Below are 8,296 nucleotides of genomic sequence, written 5' to 3'. Positions count from 1 at the left end.
CGCAATAGTGCTAAAAAGCGCAAACATTGCGATAAATGCAAAAGCAACTTCTCGGCGGCAGACCCACATGCTTTATGTGTTGATTGCTTAGGACGTTGTGAGTGGTCTCAACGCTGCACTTTTTGTGCAGACCTCAACGATGATGCTTTTTCTGAATATCGCGGGGTAGCTTGTAGACGTGTGTCAGACAGAGAACGTCGTCAACCATCTGAGGGTCCTTCTGCGTCTAAACGTTCTAAGACAGAACGCCGTAAGAAAACTGCAGTCCGACGTTCGAAGTCCTGCTGAAGATTTCCTAGGGGAGGCGTCGGATTCTTACCTCAGTGAAAATTTACGGTAACTTTTCCGGCCGCATGCGTCTAGCCCCATCACGTTAGAAGACTCTTCACCACCAAGGGTTGTTGTGTTGTCTACGTATTCTCTTCAAACCCGTCCCTCTTTGGTGATACCTATTCCTCAGCGCACTTCTGTTCCTGGGGTGGGGGTTTCTCGTGCGGCGCTTGGTGTGATTCCTAGCATTACATATCAAGTGACGCTTCCTTGCAGTGCGGCGCTTTCCACTTCGGTGGTTGATTCTACACCTATTTCCCATTCGGGGCTTGTGTCGAATGTGTCAATGGCTTCGGGTGCAGTGGATGGTTTCGGTGGCGGGCTCTCTCATCCTCTGGTGGGGTTGACAGGTGTATCAATGATTCCTAGAGTGCCTTTTTCCACATATATCCCTTATCATGTACCGTTGGGTTATGGACCACCACGTTATTCTAGTGCGTCGTTTGCTGCTCCAGCACTGCTTACATCAGGACAATTACCTGTTGGTAGAGCGCCGCTTGTTACCGATCCCATGATGTCATTCAGAGCGCTGCTTGCTTCCAGTTCGCTTAGTCAGTTCACTGGCTTCAAGGTTGACTCGTGGGGCATTTGGTTCGACGCTTCCTCAGGGTTCAGCGCTCACCTCTCATGTGTCTAGTTCGGTGCTGGGTCCACTCAGCTCAGCTTTTGCTTCCAATTCCAGGGACCCTTCGGGTTCATCGTTGCCTCATGGTGGTGTGCCTCAGTCAGCTGGATGTCCGTCTGCTCTCAGTGAGGTGCCTCGTCATCCCTTAATGTCTGCGTCTGTGTCTTCGGCTCTTCCTACAACGGGATTGGCGGTGAGACCTATTTTACCAGTATCCTGGAATCCGGTGTCGGAGGTTTCGACTTCTCAACCTGTGGATTTTGACACCATTGTGCTAGCGGTAGCGTCAGCATTACGGCATCAGGCACCAGCAACTTCCGCAGCTGTTCAGTCATCGGGTCCTTCGACCAATCCAGTTCCACTTTTAGAGGAGGTTGGTCGTTTGTCGACGCCAACTCCTTTTTCTGATGGTATGGCACTGTCGGATGGTAGCGTGGATGCTGTAGACACACCTCAACTACTCATCGGGATTGCCGATAGCCTCCGTTTACAGCATAGTAGTTCGTCGGCGGATTTATTATCCTTTTTTTATATGAAGCCAGGTGATTTCGGTTCCATCACGTTCCCGCCTCGACTGTGTATTACTCATTTGGCAGCATCTCTGGATGAGGCTTTTGGTAACCTGAGGAAGGTTAAGGATGGTATTTGCGGCTCCTCGCTTCAACTTGGCATCTGCTCATGTGCATGGTTTCTCTATGCTGATCGTCTCCCCTCCGGTGGATGATGATATTACGTTGCTGGGAACTAAACAGAAAGCCTACTTGCCGTTCCTGGTGGAGGATCGTGAGCTTTTGCATCTGGATGGTGTCATAAGGAAGATTATGGCGCCACTCAACATGGTGTTGACGACGACCGAAGCGGTGGCTATGTCGGTTGCACATGCTATGTCCCATCAACAAGCGTATATTCGAGCGGCTATGTTCTTATTGCAAGAGCAATTTCAGACCATTCTGGATCAGTTGGCTCACTTCTTTTCGTATGTCACAGCTATGCTTCGCAGGGGGCCTTTGCACTTATCCTCATGGGAGGATAGGTTCCGTACTGATCTCTTTCGGCAGCCATGGTCTGGCAGGTCTCTTTTCACCGGGGCGATTAGAGATGTCACAAACAGAGTTGGTCAAGATGCTCACTTACAAGTGTCAGTGGAATTGTTGAAATTTCAACGTTTGCAGGTGGAGGAATCGTTGAGTCGACAACGACCAGCCCGTTATGTTCCTGTCAATCCGGACCTGCGTGCTGGTTCTACTGCTTCCTTTCGTGGAAAGGGATCCTTTGGCAGAGGACGGTCCAGCCGTCAACATCGGGCATTCTCTGCTTCACGACCAGCTTCCACTGCCGACCAGTCCACTTCGCAAAGGCCTGACAGACAGTGACTCGATAACATTAGAACGCGACTGGGTTCTTCCGCCTCCAGTCGTGCCCTTTCTGTCTTTCCCAGTAGGCGGCAAGCTTGGGACCTATGCTCCCAAATGGATCATCTTGGGAGACCCGTACGTCCTCTCCATGTTATCCACAGGGTTTCAGCTGCCAATCATCGGGGATCCTCCTCTCACTTTACTTCTGGATCGCAGAACGTATCCCACTCAGCAGAGGGCTGTTCTTCGATCCACAATAGACACCTTGCTCAAGAAACTTGCGATCGAATCCCTGGGTCAGGCTCCGACCGTCTCGGGGTTCTATTCTCCAATCTTTCTGGTCCCCAAGAAGGTTTCGGACAAACTGAGGTTAATCTTCAACATGAAGATATTCAACGAGTGGTTTCTGCAGCCTCCGCCCCATTTTCGCATGGTATCAGTGGCACTCCTCAAGACCATTATCAAGCCGGGAGACTACATGGTCAGTTTGGAACTCCAGGATGCGTACCTGCACATCCCGATCTTCCCGGCTCATCGCAAGTTCCTTCGGTTTGTCGGCACTCACTATCAGTGGCATGTCCTCCCGTTTGGAATTTCTTCGGCCCCGTGGCTGTTTACACGGGTAATGAAGCCTATCACCAGTTTCCTTCACCGCCAAAGGGAATAGTGTGAGGCTTACATCAACGACTGCATTCAGGCGCAGACCAATCATGCCCTTCTGCTTCGTCACATGCAGTTTGCGATACAACTTCTTCGCCAATTAGGCTGGTTAATCAATCTGCAGAAATCCGAACTAGTCCCTACGCGCCGTCTTCAATTCATTCGAGCAGTGTTCGACACAGAGGTCAACAAACTCTTTGTACCGAGGGATCGTTTCTGCAAGATACAGCGATTGGTGTCTCTGGCACTGGCGCACCCCAGGACGCTTCGTCAGTGGCAGGATATCCTGGGCCTCTTGACGTCGGCTCAGGCGTTGAGCTCAGGTGTCAACTACAACTTCATCCCTTGCAGTTCTTTCTAGCACCTTACATAACAGTGGGAGATCCGGTTGCCTTGATCACTCTACCTCTGGACTCCATCCCCATCTCCTGTGGTGGATGGAAGAATTGAATGTTTGCGACGGAGTTTGTTTAGGGCCGTTTGTTCCGTCTCACCACCTGTATGTGGACGCGTCTCTACACGGTTGGGGAGCTCATCTTCTCAATCAACAAGTGGCAGGGCTGTGGTCTCTCGTAGATCGCGCCTGTCACATCAACGTTCTGGAGTTCAGGGCAGTGATTCTTGCAATCAGTCACTGGCAGGATGTCCTACGAGCAACTTCCCTCATGATCCGATCGGACAACGCAGCAGTGGTTTGGCATATCAACAGGATGGGGTCCACGGGGTCTACTCAAGTGTTGCAGTGGACCCAACAGTTCTTCGATCTGGTGGACTCTCTCAACATCTAAGTCCGAGCCAACCACATACCGGGGTTGAAGAATGTCATCGCAGATTCTCTGTCCCAGCCGAGTCATCCCTCTCCAACGGAATGGAGATTACATCCTCAGGTGTTCCAGACCCTTTGTCTTCCGTTGACGACTCCGACAGTAGATCTCTTCGCCACCCGATTCAACCATCAGCTGGCTCGGTTTGTGTCACCGATTTCGGACCCTCTGGCTTGGGACCTCAATGCTCTAGCCATTCCGTGGGAGGACCTGAACCCTTACACGTTTCCGCCAGTGGCCCTTCTTCCTGGCATATTAGTGAAACTGTGCGCAACTCAGAGGATGACTCTGCTTTTGGTCGCGCCCTATTGGCCGGCCAGAAGTTGGTTCTTAAACCTTCAAGACCTAGCCGAACCAGATCCCATACCACTGCTCGTTCGACCCGAACTTCTGATACATCCGCACTCTGACCAGCAACATTGGTCCCCTTTGTCGCTCCATCTGCACGCCTGGCGCACATCGGGTTAAACGGCGGCGAAGGGCTATTCTAAATGGGTGGCTACAGCCATTTCTACAGTGCATCGTACTTCTACGAGGTCACTCTACGATGACAAATGGAAGAATTTTGAAGCATATTGCAGGAAGAAGGGCGTCTCATCCCCACTCACGGCCTCCCCACAGATGGTGGCAGAGTACCTTCAACATTTACTTAACCTCCAGAAAACTCAAAGGTTCTACACTATCTACCTACCTGGCTGCTCTTAACACCGTTATTGCAGCGGCCTCGGGTGTGAAGGTGTCCACTGTCCCTAAACTCCAGTCTCTCCTCCGGTCCTACAAACTGGCTGACCAATCTCAGACGTTCCGTCCTCCGGCCTCCAGCTTGGGATCTTTCCGTTGTACTTGCTCATCTCACGTCAGCGGATTACGAACCTTTGGAGGAGAAAGATTTGGAACATGTCTCCTTTAAGACCTTCTTTCTCTTGGCCTTGGCTACAGCTCCCCGTATTTCAGAGTTGCATGCTCTTGATGTTTCTCGGGTTCGGTTTGAAAGGTGTAGACATGCGAGAGTTTTCCTTGGTTTGCAATGGGATTTTCTCGCCAAGAATCCGTTACCAGGACAGCCGGATCGCATTTCACGATTTCGCCGTTGTCCACTTTCTTGGGCCCAGATGACACTGAGGATCTGTCCTTATGCCCAGTGCGTGCATTGAGTTACCTAGCTGCCTCACAGGATCGCCGCAGACTGCGTAAGAGATTGTTCATTCCATTGTCTACTGCCTCCACCTCTGAAATCTCCCGTACTACCTTGGTGTTTTGGATGCGAACTACAATCCTGCGTGCTTATGGCTGTGCTGACCTACCTCCACCATCGACGGCGAAGCCTCATGAGACTCGAGGTCTTGCCTCCACCATGGCTCTTCATAGAAATTGTTCCCTGCAGTCCATCATGGAGGGCTGTTTTTGGAGATCCGATACGGTGTTTGCTTCACACTACCTGAGGGACCTATCGGTTACAGACGTGGAAGGTCTACTCAATTCGGCCCCTTGGTCCTGGCGCAGCAATTGTCATCGGCCCGTGTTCGCAGATAAAGCAATCCTTCTTTGGTCGGTTTTGCTCTGTACATAATAAGATATCGATGTAATCCATATCTTGGTACTTTTTTCCATTTGGATTAGATTATTGTCACCTATGGGAATAGGGCGTGTCTGCACTGTCATAAGTTATGACTTGATAGACTGTGAGGCCAGTCTTGTGCTACATGCAGAGATGATCGACACTCCACTTACTGACCTCTACTCTCCGAGCAATTACGTCAGTAAAGTGTTGATTTCCGATTACCTACATGGTTTTCGAAGCGTTCTGCTCCTAAGTCCTTTCTCACCTTGGTAAGTTAGGGAGATTGGTACTGAATGTTAAACTAGTTGAACAACCGAGCTATTCCCTCTTTCACCGCCTTCTAGCGTGTGTCTGTGGGGGGTAGTCTCGAAGCAGGGACTGGCCAGATTAAGGTCTTCGACTTTAATTCACTGGGGTCACCTGATAAATCGCGGAGCGGTGGGGCCTACTTGCCAAAATGCGTCCTTTTGCTTGTCATAAGATGCGGCTGAAAACCACATTAATTCAGGAGCGCCCACACCCTAGAGTTTTTGTGCTGTGTAAGCCAAGGGGTTACAAGAAACCCATCTCAAGTTTGGAGTCTGCATATTGGGAGTTGATGTGTTCTCCTGGCCTCCTTGGGTTTATGCATCTTCCTGGTTGTACGTATTGATGGGGTAATCTGCGGCCCTCCTACCAAATGTGGTATTGTGCATACCGTGAGATAGGATAAGTTTAAGAATTTGTAAATTTTATAATAAATTGTATATTTATATACTTATCCTATCTCACAGATGGATACCCAGCCGACCTGCCCCACATCATAGATTATTAAAAGCTCCAAGACGAGAATGACAGGCACAGGTAGTCACATGACCATCTGAGCGAGCTGCACGCTTACGGAGATGATTGACAGGTGCTGATGTCGGAGTGGGGTCAGAGGTCAGGGTGGGTCAGAGGCCAGTAAGATTTGATTCAACTTAGCCTACAGCACGTTTCCCCACATGGTCGTAGAGAAGAAGAGAGGTGCATACTGTGAGATAGGATAAGTATATAAATATACAATTTATTATAAAATTTACAAGTCTATGTTAAGGTATGGGAGTCATGGTAACCTTAGCTCCAAGATTGCTTTGTAGAACGGCACCCTGGTTGTCAAGTGAGGTGAAATTGGGTTTAACGTCGTGCTTGAGAATATTTCGCTCATATGACGATGTGCATGCGTGTGTATGTGTATGTGCGGCTGCTTGTACTAGCCCAGACTTAAGCTGGTTTTATAGTGCTAGCCCACTGAGATACCATGCCGCAGTGAAGCATGAATACCCCACTCAGACACATTATACTGACTGAGCCGACCAGTCCTTGATGTACCCATTAATGCCGAGCGCCAGGCAGGGACCAACAAGTACCATATTTTAACGTCTTCTGGTATGACACGGTCGGGCTGGTTGTCAAGACTCCACAGAACTTACTGTCTTAATGCCAGCAATGTTCCAGCCTGTTCACATCGGCCTGTACCTAATCACATTTGGACCTGACAATCCAGTGTATGGAACACATTTTGGTACAAGTGAATGCTATCAGCCCACAGTCTAAGCACCCGATTTTGACTTTAAAAGACATTTCCAAGGTCATCCTATCAACAAAGCCACAGTCTTTTCAACCAATACATCTGGTTACTTTTTATTTAAACATATTTTATTTATGAAAGAAAAGTATTGAGCACAAATTATCCAACGTAGAAAAGGACTGACTGACTGATTGAGTTTGGTTTTACGCCGCTTTTAGCAATATTCCAGTAACATCACGGCAGGGGACACCAGAAATGGGCTTCACACATTGTTCCCATGTGGGGATTCGAACCCGCCCTTTCGAAATGCTTTAACCATACCCCACTACCCCACAAGGAAGCCACAGTCTGTGGTTGTGAAGACTCCACAGAACTTACTGTCTTTACTCAACACATAGTTGGTGGAACAAAGGCCCACTCTGTCATGTCCACCAGATATGGCTATGGTCAAAAATAAAGGAAGAGTTTTCATCCAAGATTGAAATCATAAATCAGTTTATTTAAATACATTTTCATCATCATAAAAATACAGAACCAGATCTGATTATAACAACAAAGAGAAGCTTACAAATCTTGTACATAAAATATAATATACCGGTAGCAGAGACGAATTTCACATTAACCATTGCAGGGCATTAATAAGACAATGCTTGCATACTTTCCACATTAATGCATCTTTGAAAACTTGTTTGTAAAGCTCTAAAATATTTTGAACATTTGCCATTGTTTCAGCAGACACAAGATTCCACTTGAAAATATTTACAATGGAACCATCTGAAACACAAGATACTTTGGAAGTGAATACTCAACACTTTAGTGGTAGTGAGAAGGACAGAATTGTCCTTGTGGTATTGAACGACAAAGTCTTGAACTTAAATATATATATACTTACACAATACATATTCATGTTTCAGACATATCAGGTTATGATACATCTTAAACTATTATACTACTCAAAACAAGTTGAGGAATACCAACATTTTTCAAATTATTAACTTTTTCTATATTATTAACTTTTTCCAGAAGTACTAACTTCATTTTTAATGGCATGTCAGATTAACTTGAGCAATATACAAGAAACAGGTGGTGTTTAACTTTTTCAATAGCATGGGTTTAAATAGGTCTTACCAATAAGACCAGTGACTCAAGGCCAACACCTGTAGTTGATGAAATTGGTTGACATTCATATTATGCTTAGTATTAGATAACAGACTCCATGAACAATTGTTCCTAAACTACCTACCACACATAATATAATTCTGGAAGTAACTTTACACAGAAATGATCTTGTTCTAGTCTGTATGTCTTCTTTTATTTAATCCATTATAATACTTGTACTGAAGGCTTCAGTTCTCTATCCACTTATTAACTGGCAGTGCGTTACTAAGGGGG

This window comes from Haliotis rubra, unplaced genomic scaffold (genome assembly GCF_003918875.1).
Source record: "Haliotis rubra isolate DU_JTF1 unplaced genomic scaffold, ASM391887v1 Scf13, whole genome shotgun sequence".
NCBI lineage: Eukaryota > Metazoa > Mollusca > Gastropoda > Lepetellida > Haliotidae > Haliotis > Haliotis rubra.
The sequence above is the reverse complement of the archived record's forward strand: the minus strand, read 5'-3'. Positions refer to the sequence as shown.